This window comes from Chrysochloris asiatica, unplaced genomic scaffold, assembly GCF_000296735.1.
Source record: "Chrysochloris asiatica unplaced genomic scaffold, ChrAsi1.0 scaffold00066, whole genome shotgun sequence".
NCBI classification, from domain to species: Eukaryota; Metazoa; Chordata; class Mammalia; order Afrosoricida; family Chrysochloridae; genus Chrysochloris; species Chrysochloris asiatica.
In genome coordinates this window covers 2,392,984-2,410,122 of record NW_006408584.1, presented here as the reverse complement: position 1 = coordinate 2,410,122, position 17,139 = coordinate 2,392,984, and positions in this window count along the sequence as shown.

Sequence of the window (17,139 nt, the reverse complement as noted above, 5' to 3'; positions counted from 1 at the left end):
TCTTTGATCTTCATCAGTAAATGTTTTAAGTCCTCTTCACTTTCAGTAAGCAAGGTTGTATCATCTGCATTTCGCAGGTTGTTAATGAGTTTTCCTCCAATCCTGATACCACGTTTTTCGTCATATAACCCACCTTCTCAGATTATTTGCTCAGCATACAGGTTGAATAAGTACGGTGAAAGTATACAACCTTGTCACACAACTTTCTTCATTTTAAAACAATCAGTGTTCCCATGCTCTGTTCAAACAACTGCCTCTTGGTCCATGTGCAGATTCCTGATAAGCACAATTAAGTGTTCTGGAATATTCATACTTTACAATGTTGTCCATAGCTTGTCATGATCCACACAATCAAAAGCCTTTAATTGCTGTCATTATGTTAATGTTTTCATGTGGTGCTGTTCATTCCTTTGTTCTGCATGCCTTCTTATGCTGAGTTCATTTTTTGTGCTACTTTTTTTCAGTTTCTTCTTAGTTTTAATGTTCCCTTGTTGTACTTGGATCTTCATTTTCATGGTATGTTGTGAAGTATTAACTTTCTTTGAGGTTACCCTATAGTCTACTAACATCCTCTCCATTTAAGACAGTCTATTGTGTCCTGCAATCTACCTGACCTACTCACCACCTGGATTTCTGTTCCTAGATTTTTCCCTTCTTTGACATTTTTAAAATTTAATCTTTGATTGACCTCCCAGACCTTCTGAATTTGTTGTAACTTTTTTCTGTTCTGGATTCTGATGTCAACTGAGTTCTGGGTGGTATTGCCACGTCTGTCAATCTCTGGATGTTGTCTGTTCTTGTTGGTTCTCAATCCACAGAACTCATTTTAGGGTGTTTTTGAAGTGCTGGGTTGCCTTTAACAAAGTTTCGTAGCTTCGGTTTATCCTTGAATGTTTTTGATTGCACCCTTGTATTTGATTGACAGTTTTGCTGGGTATATGATTCTTGGTTGGCATTTTTTTCCCTGTTAGGGTTTTATATATATCTCCCCACTGCCTTCTTGCCTGCATGGTGTCTGCTGAGAGTTCAGAGCTTAATCTGGTTTGCTTGCCTTTGTAAGTAACACTTTTCTTTTCTCTGGCTGCTTTTAGGATTCTCTCTTTGTCTTTGATTTTGGAAAGCTTGATTATGATATGTCCTGGTGATTTTCTTTTGGGGTTTATTCTTCCTGGGGTTTGTTCAGCTTCTTAAACACTTATCTTCTCAGCCTTCAGGATGTTAGGGAAATTTTCTTCTAGAAGATCCTTAGCCATCTCCTCTGTGGACTTATGTGATTCTTCTTGTTCTGGAATGCCAATAATTTTTAAGTTATTCCTCTTCATGTTGTCCAACAGGAATCTTAGACTCTCTTCAGATATTTTTTATCCTTTTTTTTCTGCTTGCTCTTCTATCTTAGCAGTATTGAGAGATTTTTCTTCCAGCTAACTGGTTCTGACTTCCGTCTCTTCAAATCTACTCCTTTGCCCCTTCAGTGTATTGTCCATTTCTGATATTTTATTATTAATCATCTGGACCTCTTTTTTCAGATTTTGAATTATTTCCAATGCTATATCTATCTTGTTTGATTGCTCCTGTAGCAATTTCTTGACTTCTTCCTTATTTCCCTCAACCCCTTTGTGAAGCATTTGGATTTGTCTCCATATCATTCTTCTGAAATCCTTCTCAGGCAGATTCAAAGCCTGATCTTCTTCTAATGAGAAGTCTATGTCAGCCTCCAGCTCGTTCGTCTCAGTTAGTCTTTTCTGTTTCTGGACATGTACTGAGATCTTTTGTTGTTTTTTCCTTGGATATTTTCAATAGTTAAATGTGTTTCCAATGATTAAATGTACGTATATTGCTGTGTTGTTAAGCTTACTGAGTGTCTCCTGGTGGTTGTGATCTGAAGATAGGTTTCCTTTTTCACGTCTCTTATTACTCAATTGCAATCTATCTTAGCAAGTGTTTGGTATCTGTGTAATACCTAGAAGCTGGTATTGGCTCCTGTTTGGATGGTGGGATATTATGTGGTATGCTTGCAGCTTGGCTATATGGCCATGATTGCGGTCTCTTCTTGGATAATGTAGGGAGAGAAAGCTCCACACCTGAGGAAATAAAAGTGAGACCAAATGGACCAAAAATAAAAGCAAAATAAAATAAACGCACAGACAAAAGACAACATAAAAATAATTAAATAAATAAATAAAACTGTAGCAGACTGTTTAGTAGCTCTTGCTGTGGAGGTCAGTGTGTGTACACAGTAGAAACCTCCAGAAGTGAGTTGGAGTGTCCACTCGCTCAATCACCACCTGTCCTCGAGTCACCACCATGGAGGTGCACAGATAGCTATTGAGAAATGAATGAAAGAAAGATTGTCCACTATTTTTATCTCTGAATGTCAATTAGGTGTCTGTACATGAACAGCATAATTCTCAAAATGACTGTGTCCTTGTATATAGTAGTTGGTGTTGGCTCTTGCTTTTTATGTTGGGGTTTTACAAGGTGCAAATATGGTTTGGTTGTATGGCCAGACCTACTGTCTCTTGTTAGGTAAGTCAGGAAGAAAGGCTCCCACCCAGGCAAAAGAGTCACCTTTAGGGCTAATTCCTAGAGTTAGTCATCACAAGAAGCAGCTAAAGGACTAGTTTGTGAGACTGCTGGGACTTTCAGGGATTTCCTCTTTGTGCCATAGGAAAATTGTACCTTGTGGGCACAATGCTGGGCCCTTTTGGGTGTGCGCTCCCACATGCCTGAAGATGCCCAGGCTGGGTAGAGAGGGTGCGACTAGGGAGAGGAGGAAAGAAAAGCAAAAAAATCCATCACACCACTTTTTCACAAGTCACCCCACTAAGTGGCTTTAGTGCTGTATCAGCCTGGCTGTGGCCTCACCCTCTGATCTCAGCCCAGGCTGAGGGGCCTGCAGGCAGCATCCCAATCAGTTAAACAATAATCATTTAGAAGGTTTAATGGATAATACACCATATATGATAGTAAATAAGATAAAAATGAAACAAAATAAAATTCTTAGACACAAATTTAATCAAATACATTCAAAACTTAGGTTGTCATCAGCTATTCCAAAAACTCTAACCAATTTCCTAAAACACAGTAAATCACACTCTGTCTCTCATACTTTGCACATGTTACCAGGAGAGACTAGTCCTTGGAGAAAGACATCATGCTTGGTAAAGGGAAGGTCAGTGAAAAAGTGAAGACTCCCCCCAATGAGATGAGTTGGCGCAGTGTCAGCAGCCATGGCTCAAATGTAACAATTGTGAGTTGGTGCAGGATGGCAGTGTTTCTTTCTGTTGTTTGTAGGGTTGATATGAGTACGAAATAACTCTGTGGCACCTAACAACAGTTATCATGTGACTGTTTTAACTGCCTAGAAGATCCACCCCTAATAAGCATATTATTAACATGGTTGTTAACTGTCATCTTGTACATGGGGTATGGCTTATCTTATCACCACCAGCATCCCTAAAGCATATGCCCTGCTGATATTCACTGTGCTCATCATAAAGTCTATGCATGTTTCTACCATTTTAACAATTATGTGTGTAAAGTGATTCAAGACTTCTCCTGTAATCATATTGCTTAAGAAGTTGGATTGAAGTTTAGGAACATAAATATGTATTTTACCTATATAAATACCTGACAAAAAAAAGTTATTGACAGTTATACATGGTCTTTGAAATTTGGGTACTAAAAATTACAAGGCATAAAATATCCAGAAAAATATGAGCTGATGATGTTTTGTAAAGCATACTGAATTTTTCATGATAGAAAAGAATCAGAGCTCTCGATGTGGATATGGAATGATATACAGGATTTATTTTTATTGAAGAAGATAAAGTGCAGAACAGCAGGTTCACACCATTTTTTAAAAAAAGCTATGTCAATGTTTTAGATAATTAAAAATCACAATGAAATCATAAAGGAAAAAGAATCTAATGTTTGAAAGCAAGGGTGCTGTCAAGCAGAGACTATAAATGAGGGGGCACTGCTGGCAGGACTGGTATCTTTGAAGGTTCAATAAGATTGTTTCCAGGGTTGGAGTCTGGAACCAGATGTCAGGATAAAGGGTTGTTTCTGAAATGAAGATGGTGAAGGAGGATGCAAACAGGAAGGAACAAGTAAGTCCCTTTTCCTCATACTGCCTTTCAATGGAGTTCTCACTCACTCTCTGGTGGAGCCATGGGGTAAGCAGCAAGGTTTGTGGTTCAAACTTACCTGCTGCTCCTTGGGAGAAAGATGAGCTTTCTGCTCCTGTAAAGATTGATAGCCTTCAAATCCCTTTATAGGGTGGTTGTGAGTAGGAATTGACTCGATTACAGGGTTTCTCTCTCTCTCTCTTTTTTTTTTTTTTTGGTAAAGAGATAAAGAGGCAAAGCAGAAATCTTATCTTCAAGACCCAGAATACAGCATCGGAAAGTAGAAGGGAGTATTTGGTGGTGAGGGACTAAAGCTTAGTAAATAGCATAATTGGGAAATTGGCACTAAGAGTTGTCTTGTGACAGGGATACATGAAGGTTTTAGGAACAAATGACACTGTAAAAATAAGGTTGTTTGAATACCAATAGAGACTGACATATTCAAATGAGATAATGCAGATGAGGCAGTTTCAGAATTATGTAGTACCATGCAAATCTACAAGATTAGTGTTCTCATTAGTGCTTTAATTTCAGTTAACAATGATGGGGATATTTGATAAGATAAAGATATGGCGCTCATATGGAGTTCAGAATAATCATGATATAAATAAATGAAAACATGTTTACCAGCTTTAGAAACATAATTTGTTAATACTGGTACTTTTCTCTAATTCAGCCAATTTTATTTTAATTTGGAAATTAGGTGATGGAGCATGTATTTTTATTAGTTTTTTTGTAATAAATTAGCAGATACTTACAAAAATTTGAATTAAATTTCCTATACTGATATGTCTATATGTTATATGAATTAAGACACCATATAATTACGTGACTGATCATATTAATATGTATTTCTGTAGTGTAGTAATTTTTTCACTTATTCATTCATGAAGGATAATCATGACTAATACAATTACACTTTCATTTTACACTCATTATTCATGGTCATCAATTTAGAGATAAGAATGCAATTATGTTGATAAGTTTGTAAACTCATGGCTGGAGGCCAATCAGATGGCTTAATGGTCCTAAATGATTTTATAATGATATTACTTATGATGAACATGCTGATTTGAAACAAAGATTTTGGGATTCAAGTCATGCTTAAAGAGTTATAAGTCATTTCCATTTTAAGTATCACAGATAAAGGAGAGGTACTTGGAGACTATTTCATGAATTTAATTAATAAGGTTATTATTGTTGTATGCATTTATAAATGGAAGAGAATGATCTACAATAAAAGAAAAAATAATTCTGATGTTTTATGCAAAATCTATAAGGAAGTTTAACAACAACAAAAAAGTGATAATTGCTGAGGTAGAATATTAGAATAGGATCTTTGGAAACATTTGTTTTAGGGAAATAAGCAAATAGAAGAATTATTTATTCATTTTGTTGTTGTTGTTATGTGACACCGAGTTGGTACTGACTCATAGCAACCCTATGCACAACAGAATGGAATGTTACCAGGTCCTGTGCCAACCTCATATTATTTATTTGGGGAACCCAAATAGTTGTAACTGGTTCATATGATATTCACAGCACTGTGTGCATCCAGACTCTGCTTTGACATATAATTTTTTTCCACGAGAAACAGAAAATTACTCTGAATAAAAAGTTACAGATGTTCAATAGAAATAAAAAAGGAAAGTAATGAAACCATCCAAGAACAAGATGGGGTTTGCTGTAGGAAAATAGTTTCTAAATCAGATATGAATATTCTACAAAAGGAATGGGTGAATTTTAGTTGAAAACTCACTGTTTTTATAATTGTAGCCACAATCCACAATTGCATCCTTATTTATTTTTATATGTTTTCAACTTTGTAAGTACGTATTTCACATCTATTTAATGTGCAGGCCCTTTAGGATAAGCACAGGACTGCAAACAAAAAAGTCAGCAGTTCAAGCCCACCTGCCACTCCTCAGAAACCCTATATAGGTTTGCTATGAGTTGGAACTGACCTAAAGGCACTTAACAATACCAGCAATTTAATGTGCAAAATTCTGTGCTAGACACCACAGGAGAGGGAAGGTTAGCAAGATAGTGTCATGGAATCTATAACCTGGCACTTTGGATAAGAGAAATGTACAAACATTTTGAAAGCAATTTATAAAGTGTTAAGTGTCACAAGAGCAATAAATATGGAACGACAATTCAGGAAAAGAATACATCTAGGTTGACGTATTAGGGAAAACTTCAGCTTAGATACTTCAACAGACGAATTGACAAAATATTTATAAATGCAATGACTATTATGCAGACATAAAGAGAAATTAAGTCCTGATTTATTTATAACATGGATGAACCTTGAAAACATTATTCTAAGGGAGATGAATCAGTCAAAAATTATCCCATATATAAGATTCTTATGACTCAATAGTGATTAATTGTTATCATGACTACATGAGACTATCACAACTGTAAATGTAGAAGTTTTGTAACAAAAATGGGGAGTAGCTAATATTACAATCCAGAAACAGAGGGCCTTACAACCATCAGGGAGAAGAGCATAAGCAGAATATGGGACCCTATCCAGAGAAACACAGACATCAGAGATGGAGGTAGAAATGCGGGCATGGAGAGAGAGAGCAGCTGAAGACTCTGGACTCATGGAAAGAGAGGGACTGGGTGCTGGTGACCAGGAGGCAGACTTACAGATGTGCCCTTTGGTTATTTACACTATTGTATATTCTGGAATGTTTCTATGAATACTCACCCACCAGAAAATAGCAACAACAACAAAAATGATCCCATATATATGAAATATCTAGAATAGGCAACTGCATAGATATCAAAGATCCTAGTGTGGCACTGTAGCATAAGCATTGGACCTCAAGGTCATTTGAACGTCAAGGTCAGCAGTTTAAACTCACCAACTGCTTCTCAGAAACCCTATACACGGTTGCTATGAATCAGGACCAACTCAATGCCACTTAACAACAACCAGAAGTGGGCGAAGGGGTCAGGGAGAAGGATGCGAGGCTGAGTTTTATTAAGGGTAATGAGAAAATTTGGGAACAATAAGAGAGACAATTGAACAATATGATAATCATAAGTGAATGTGTCTGAACTAAAGAAAATACAAATATTTTGTCATATATTTGTAATCAAAATGAAAAAGTAAAAAAGCTTTCATAGATTAAACAATAGAGATAAAAAACAATAACACAAGGTATATTTATTTTATGCCAGGTACCATCTTAATTGAAGTCCTGGTATGGCACTATGGACTAATATGCTGAATGCAAAGTTGGTTTGAACCACAAGGTCAATGGTTCAAGTTCACCAGCTGCTCCTCAGAAACCCTATTTAGGGTCGCTATGGGTCAGAACCAACTCAATGGCACTTAACAACATCTTTAACACTTAATATCTATTATATCATTTAATCTCAAAACAACTATATAGTACTCTTATTATCAATACTCCATAATTGAGGTAAATAAGACTTAAGGAGGTTAGTTTATACCAAGTCTCAGTGTAAATGATGATTCCAGAATTTGGACTCAAATATACCTAACTCCAGAGCCTAGATCCTTATTTTTGTTGTTAGGTGCCTTTGAGTAAGATCAGAATCATGGCGACCTTATTATGTGTAACAGAAGGAAATATTTCTGCCCTTCATTGTCAGTGGTGTACTTGAGTCGATTGTTGTAGCTATTGGGTCAGTTTGTCTCATTGACATTTCCCCTTGTTTGCACTGACCCTTTCTTTTACCATATTTTTTTAAGCAATCTGTCTTTTCTGATGATGTTTACAAAGTAAATGAAGAAAACTTCCTTCTAAGAGTTTCTGTCCTAAATATTTAGTCTCTATAATATGCTGCTGTTTAAAGAGGAGTTGTTTATGAATCTGAAAACTGGAAAACCAACATCCCCACTGCATTTATATTTTAGTAAAATGATGTTGGAAAAGTTAACATTGGCTAGTATGAATATGGTAAACATTATATAGTATCATTTTCCATTAAAACAAGTAAATCAGTATTGTCTATATGTCTTATTCATAGTATCATCCAGAATATAGTAGAATTTTGTAAATGATTGTTGAAAAAGTGAGTATATAATACAGAAAATTAAAATATTTCTAGGTAGAGAAATGAAACATAACACATCTTAAAGGATTCCTTGTGGGAATTTGATGCCCTTTCCCCTTTTTAAATAATCTAATGTATATTATCAAGTCTTCCAGGTTTGAGTTAAAGTCACTTGTTTACTTCTTTTTCATTAACATAGGGCTAAAGACTTCAGCCCTAAAGGATAAATAATAGAATATAAATAATAGAGTATATTTTGCACAGTATTTGATAGATAAACAATCTTTCTAAGTAGATTTGACTTTGTCACTTTTTACTTTAGTAGTGAAGAATATAAAACCAGATAAAGTGGTGAGTATATTATGACTTTTTATTGTCATTAATTGCTGTCAAGTCAGTTCCAACTCAAAACAACAGTTGGTGAGCTTGAAAGACTGACCTTGCTGTTCTGACAGTCCAGTGCATTAATCCAGGCATGAACAACTGAGCATATGAGGCAACAATTTACATGTTGACTCATTTCATTAATTTTCATAAATTGAAGTTTTTTGCCACATAAAAACTTTATTAAACAAAAGGAACAGGTAAAATTCAATAAGCACTTATATTTAAGAGAAAAGCTGACTCGAAGAAAGTTTACACACCTTACAGCAATCTACTTGGAGTTGCATTTAACTGAGCTCTGTTGCTGTGAAGAATACAGCTCATGCATAGGTATGGATGAATCATTTGTACATTTTCAAGAATTCACTGAATACTATCATATACACATTTATACTTTAAATTTGAAAATTATTTCATGAGCATTCCTCAGATATGCTTAATTTCATTGAACTTTTGGAAGAGGTCATCTAAAGAGAAGAATATGTGGTTCTGGCTCATGAATCATGTAGTGTACCCAGCCAAGACTTTGTTGAACACCTAGTCTCCTCCACTCTTCTTCAGACACATTAGATGGTTTTGGGTACTTGTTTGGAAAGCTCTCTGGGTAATGTGACATGCCGATACTCATAGTGCTAGTCGAAGTATTTGTCCTAGTAATATATCTGCTTGTGGGCCATCCTGCCAGCAATGCAGGAGGGCAGGTGGGTCAGGAATGCAAAGAAGGGGATCCGCAAAGAAAACGTCATCACCGGGATGTTGTAATGACACAACTTTGAAGTATTTTTAACCATTTGCTAGTTCCATGCAATGGTACATTATTTCAAACAATGGCAATTGCTAAAAACAGAAGAAATGATAAATGAAAGTGATCAAAGTATTCAATGCAGCAAACATTTTTAGTAAAACAGTATATTATGGAATTTTTGCCTGTAACTAAGTGAAAATATATTTTATTATACACACACATATACATGCACACACACACACATATACATACATATGGTGCTTATGTGCCATGGAGTCGGTTTCGACTCATAGCGACCCTATACAGGGTTTCTGAGGCTGCAAGTCTTTATGGGAGCAGAAAGCCTCATCTTTCTCCCGCGAAACAGCTGGTAGTTTCGAACTGCTGACTTTGCGGTTCGCAGCCCGATGCGTAACCACTACACTACCAGAGCTCCTTATACACACGCACACACACACACACACATATATATATAATGCATATGCATATGTAATGCATATATACTGTGTATATATATACATATATAACCACATACCACCATTTCTTTGTTAATTTGTTGTATTGGTAACATGCATGTTGCTGTGAAGCTATGCCACTGGTATTTCAATTACCAGTAGGATCTCACATGGTGGACAGGTTTCAGTAGGGATTCCAATCTAATAGACTAGGATGGACCTGGTGACTTACTTTTAAAAAAATTGGTCAGTGAAAAACTTATGAATATCATGGGAATATTGTGCCAGAAGATGAGTCATTCTGGTTGGTAGTCACTCAAAATATGACTGGCATAGATCTGCCTATTAAAAGCAGAGTCTACTTTAATGACATGGATGGAGCAAAACATCTGGGACCTTAGCTTGTTGATGTGATATGATTCAAAATGAAAAGAAACAGCTGTACATATCCATTAATAATCAGAATGTGAAATGTGTGACGTATGAATCAATAAAAATTGTGAGTTGTCAAAAAGGATATGGAAGACTTGCATACCAATATCCTAGAAACTTACCTGAAAAGGACTGCTATTGGCCATTTTCAATCAGTTGATCATATGATCTAGTATTCTTGGAATGACAAAATGAAGAGGAATGGTGCTATATTCATGAGAACATTTCAAGATCTATTCTGAAATACAACTGAAATCAGTGCTGTGAGTGATAAGAATAATATCCATTCATGTACAAAGAAGACTAGTTAATATGACTATGTTTCAAGTTAATGTATCAACTACTAATGCCAAAAATGAATAAACTGAAGATTTTTACCAACTTCTGTAGTCTGGAATTGATCAGATAGCAAACCAAGATTGAAATGCAAAAGTTGTAAATGAAGAGGGATGCGAAGCTGAAAAATACGACTTAGGTGATAGAAACAATTCTGGAGATCTATGATAGAATTTTGTAAGACCAATGATTTATTAATTCTAAATATCTTTTTTAATCACATAAATCATGACTATGCACTTGGATCTTGTTGGGTGAAATGTCTTGGAATCAAATGGAATGCATCTGTGGGAAAATGATGAAGAAACTCAATATTATTATTTAGAGCAAGACCAGGGGCTGACTCAGAATTGACCCTCAACTGTTCAAGTTCAAGTTGAAGCTGAAGAAAATGAAAGCAAGTCCACAAGAGTCCAAATATCATCTTGAGTATATCCCATCTGAATTTAGAGACCATCTTAAGAATAGATTTGACACACTGCACATTAGTGACCAAAATCCAGATGATTTGTGGGATGACATCAAGGACAGCATACATAAATAGAGAAAAATATAATTTAAAAGACACATAAGAAAGTAAACACCACAATTGATATCAGAAGAGACTCTGAAAGTTGCTCTGAACATAGATTAGCTAAAGTGACTGTAAGTAATAGCGAAGCAAAAGATGTGAATAGAAGATTTCAAAGTGGGACATAAGAAGACAAAGGAAAATATTATAATGAAATGTGCAAATATGTGGAGTTAGAAACCCAAAAAAGGAAGAACACATTAGGCATTTCTCAAGCTGAAAGAACTGAAAAAGAATTCAAGTCTTGACTTTCAATATTTAAGGATTCTTGGTAGATACTGAATACCTGGTTAAGATGCACCAAGTGAATATTTGCTTTGATTTGTCCATTTGATCTGCAGCATCATAAAATTGGGCTTTCTCATAAGCCATCTGTCAGGTGACAATGGAACATAATGTATACAGCTCAAGAAGGTACTAAAGGCACATGTATTGTATACTATTCGAGAGAGTGCCTCTGATTATCTTGGCATCTACTTCTGCTGTACTAATCTTTCACCTCAATGCACACCTATGGTTTCATAGGGAATTCCCTATGATAAAATGACTGAGAAGGGAAAAAAAAAATTCAAGTATGATTTATGGATAATTCTGCACAACATTCTAGCACTAGCTAGAATTGTAGAAGTATTATAGCCCCTCTCAGAGGTAATATAGAAGGACAATTCTTCCAATAGGTAAGGTTATGATCAGTGAATGTGATCGTTTGCTTGGAAGGAGAAAGTGTCAGAAGCATGAATTGACAGAAACTCATTAGTATTGGCTAATAGTTTGACAAGATGATAGGAAAATCAAAGGACTGATGAATAGTAGACCTGGGAAAGGATTTCTATATGGCTTCCTTAGAATAGGCAAAGTATATGAAGACCTGTCACCACAGAAGAACCCAGCCCAACTCACAGCTATCAAGTCTGTTCTGACTCATCTTTGCATTTTATAGGGTTTCCAAAAAGGGCTGGTGGGTTTGAGCTGCCAAGCTTGCGGTTATCAGTCCAGTGCTTACCTTACAGTCCTACACGAGGGCTGGTATTGGCCCTTTTGAATCAGGCAATTAGATGATTTACTGTGTCAGGAATGACAAACTGAAGAAAAATGGTGTAACATTCATCTTCAAAAAGAGCATTCCAAAATCTATTTTGAACTAAAAAACTGTCTGTGATATCCATGTGCCTACAAGGAAGTCCAGCTAATACAACTATTATTCAGATTTATGCACCAAGCAATAAATCCAGTGATGAGGAAGTTGAAGCATTCTATCAACTTCTTCAGTCTGAAATTGACCAACCGTGCAATCAAGATTCATTAGTAATTATTGGTGATTGGAATTCAAAAGTTGGAAACAAACAGAAAGCATTAGTAGTTGGCAATTTTGGTGTTGGTGATAAAAACAACGCTGGATAAAATTTTGCAAGACCAATCACGTATTCATTGCAAGTACCTTTTTTCAACAACACAAATGGTGACTATACATGTTGACCTCACCAGATGAAAGGCACAGGAATCAAATTGACTGTATCCATGGAAAGCAAAGGTGGAAAACTCGATATCACCAGACAAAACAAGGTCAGGGACAAACTGAGGAATAGACCATCTATTGCTTGTATGGAAGTTCTGGTTGAAGCTGGAGAAGATTAAGACAAGTCCATGCGAGCTAAAATAGGACCTTGAATGTATCCCAATTGAATTTAGAGACGTCTCAAGAACAGATTTGATGCATTACACACTAATGACTGAAGACCATAGAGTTGTGCGATGACATCAAGACCATCATACATAAAGAAAGTAAAATCACATTAAAAAGACAGGAAAGAAAGAAAATACCAAAATGAATGTCATAAGTGACTGGGAAACTTGCTCTTAAATCTAGACAGGTGGAAATGATGAAGTAAGAAGATATTGAATGATACAGAAAGCATCAAAAGAAGTTGGAAGGAATACACAGTCACTAGACCAAAAATAATTGGTTGATATTCAGCCATTTCAAGCGGTACCATATGATCAAGAATCGATGGTAATTAAGGAAGATGTGTAAGCTGCACTGAAGACGCTGGCGTAGAACTAAATTCCAGGAATTGACAGACTAAAAATAGAAATTTCAACAAACTGATTCAGTGCTGGAGGAGCTCTGTATTTTACACTAAGAAATTTGGAAGACAGCTACCTGCACAACCAATTGGAAGAGATCTATGTTTGTGTCCATACCAAAGAAAGGTGACCCAAAGGAATACAACAACCATCTTTACTATCACATGCATGTAAAATTTTGCTAACGATAATTAAAAATGGTTACAGTTGTACATCCACAAGGAACTGCCAGAAATTTAAGCCAGATTCAGAAGAGGACATGGAACTGGGGATATTATTGCTGACATCAGATGGATCTTGGATGAAAGTAGAGAATCTCAGAAAGAAGTTTACTCGAGCTTTACTGACTATGCAAAAGCATTCAACTGTGTGGAGCATAACAAATTATGGTTAAAACTGGTTAAAGAGAATATTCCAGAATAATTAATTGTGTTCATGACCAACAGGTTGTTGTAAGAAGTTGTAAGCATGTGAAAGTTGGACAAGGATGGTGAGACTTTGTTTCTTCTCCTTTGGACAATTGTTAAGAAGGACTAGTCCCTGGAGAAGACAACATGCTTGGAAAAGTGGAGGGTCATCGAAGAAGAGGAATACCCCCAAATACATGTATTGATGTGGTGGATTGATCAACTTGCTGCAATATCCTGATTTCTCCTATTCTATTTTCGTGAAATAGAGTTGTTATTATAATTCTTGAGTAAAGAGAATATTTTCACCACAGAAGATCCTCTAACCCAGAGAAATCTCTTGGGTATCTCTAAGAACTTCCCTATCAAGAGTAAAAGCTAATGGAAGAGTTCAGAAACTCAGCATAGACAGGGTCATTAATAATCATCTCCTTTAGGAATAACAATTTGGCTCAATCACCAGAAAAATAAGCAAAGCCAAATGAGATATTGGCTGAGGGTAATGGGAACATAGAATGAGTCTTGGGATAAATAAGTTATAAAGATCTTACCAGTTGCAGAAAAATACAACTATCAAAGAAAGCCTACTGAATAAGAAGATCATACTAAAATAGATAGAACTTTAGAGAAATGTTATCTTTTTTTTTTTTTGGTATGAGAAATTTTAATAGCTTATGCAGATTCATACTGCAGTTGTTAAAACCTTAAATATAGGAAATATTTATGTATGAATCATGAACCAAAAGGAGTAGGCTGTGTTCGGAGCTCTGGTAGTGTAGTAGTTACGAATCGGGCTGCGAACCGCAACGTTAGCAGTTCGAAACTATCAGCTATTCCGTGGGAGAAAGATGAGGCTTTCTGCTCCCATAAAGATTTACGGCCTCGGAAACCCTGTTCAGGGTCGCTATGAGTCTAACCGACTCCACGGCACATAACAACAACAACAAGCATTCATTACCTCTTCCCATTTATGTTCTCTACTTCTCAGTGCCTACAAGCCTAAGTATTGCATTTTCCAATTTCCTCATTTTCAGGAGAACCCAAAAAGATGCTGTAAAATTTCACATCTGCTATCCCTTCTATCTATCTATTGCTATCGAAGGAGTACTACAGCTTTGCTTTTATTTTTCCTTCCAAATCTACACACAATTGCTTTCCTTGTTTATTGAGGAATTTGCATTAAGTCTGTTCCTCTTTAACATATCTTTAGTGATAATAAGTTGTTGTTAACTGCTGTCAAATCATTTCTGACTTTTAGTGACCTTATGTACAACAGAATGAAACAGCCTCGTCCGATGTTATCCTCACAATTGTTAACATTTGAGCCCATTGCTGCTGCCACTGTACCAATCAATCTCATTGGGGGTCTTCCTCTTTTACAATGGCCTTCCACTTTACCAAGCATAACGTATTTCTCCAGGGACTGGTCCCTCCTGATCACATGTCTGAAGTATGAAAGATGAAATCTCACCATCTTGCTTCTGGCTACACTTCATCCGTAGTGGTTACGAATCGGGCTGCGAACCTCAAGGTCAGCAGTTCGAAACAACCAGCTGCTCCACGGGAGAAAGATGAGGCTTTCTGCTCCCGTTAAGATTTACAGCCTCGGAAACCCTGTACAGGGTCGCTATGAGTCGGAACCGACTCCACGGCACATAACAACAACAACAACACTTCATCCAAGACAGATTTGTTTGTTCTTCTAGAAGTTTATGGTACTTTTAACATTCTTTTCCAACACTGTAATTCAAATGCATCGATTCTTTGGTGGTCTTCCTTACTTATTATCCAACTTTCACATGTATATGAGGCGATTGAAAATACCATGGTATGAATCAAGCACACCTTAATCCACAAATTGCCGTATTTACTCTTTAACACTTCAAAAGAGGTCTTCTGTAACAGGTTTGCCTAATACAATTCATTGCTTGATTTCTTGATTGCTGCTTCCATGAGTGTTAATTGTGAATCCAAATAAAATGAGGTAATTTCTCTATTTATCTTATGTTACTTATTGGTCCAGTTGTGAGGATTTTTGTTTACTTTACACTTCAGGTCCACTGAAGACTATGGTCTTTGATCATCAATAAGTATTTCATATCCTCTTCCCTTCCAGCCACCAAGGTTGTATTATCTGCACATGGAACATTGTTGATGAGTTTTCCTACAATCCTGATGCCATGTTCTTCATAAAATTCAGTTCTCAGGTTATTTGCTCAGCATTCTGATTGAATAAGTATGGAGAAAGGATACAACTATGGCACACACCTTTCCTGATTTTAAAACATTCAGTGTTCCCTTGTTCTGTTCTTATGACTGCTCTTGGTCTATGTACATATTCCTCATGAGCACAATTAAGTGTTTTGGAATGCTTATTTTTGGTACTGCTATTCATAATTTTGTTATTATCCACACAGTTGAAAGCCTGTGCATAGACAATAAAGCACAAATAAACATCTTTCTGGTACTCTTTGCTTTAAACCAAGATCCATTTGACATTAGCAATGATATTCCTGGTTCCATAATCTCGTCTGAATTTCTGACAATTCCTTGTTGATGTACTGTTGCAACTGGTTTTGAATTATCTTCAACAAAATTTTACTTCCATGTGATATTAACAATATTGTTTGATGAGTTCCACATTTTGTTAGATCATCTCTCTTTGGTTGGGCACAAATATGGCTCACTTCCAATTGATTGGCCGGGTAACTCTCTTCCAAATTTCTTGGCATAGATAAGTGACCACTTCCAGTTCTTCATCAGTTTTTTGAAATGTTTCAATTTGTCTTCTGTTAATTCCTTGAGGCTTGTTTTGGGGAGATGCCTTTAGGGCAGCTTGGACTTCTTCCTTTAATACTTTTGGTTCTTGATCATATGAACCTCTTGAAATGGTTGTACATTGATTACTTCTTTTTTAGTATAGCAACTCTGTGTATTCTTTTCATCTTCTTTTAATGCTTTGTGAATCATTCAATATTTTGCCCACTGCAGTTGTTGCTGTTAGGTGCCATCAAGTCAGTACCAGCTCACAGCCACCTTGTGCATAACAAACTGAAATACTACCGAGTCCTGTACCCGTCTCAAAGCTGTTGCTACACTTGAGGCCATTGCTGCTGCTACTGTGCCAATCCATCTCATTGGGGGTCTTCCTCTTTTTCTATGACCCTCCACTTTACCAAACTTGATGTCCTTCTCCAAAGACTGGTCCCTCATGATAATATGTCTAAAATATGAATGATGAAGTCTGGCCATCCTTGTTTCTAATGAGCATTCTAGTTGTACTTCTTCCAACAGATTTTTGTGTTCTTCTGGCAGTTGTGGTATTTTTAATATTCTCCTCTATCACCATAGATCAAGAAAAGATGGACGGAATACACAGAGTTCATTGTACCAAAAGGAAATGGTTAATGTTCAACCATTTCAAGAGATACCATATGAACAAGAGCCAATGATACTCAGAGAGGAAATCCAAAGTGCATTGAAAGAAGTGGCAAAGAACAAGGCACCAGGAATTGATGGAATAAAAATTGAAATCTTTCAGGAAAGTGAGGCAGCA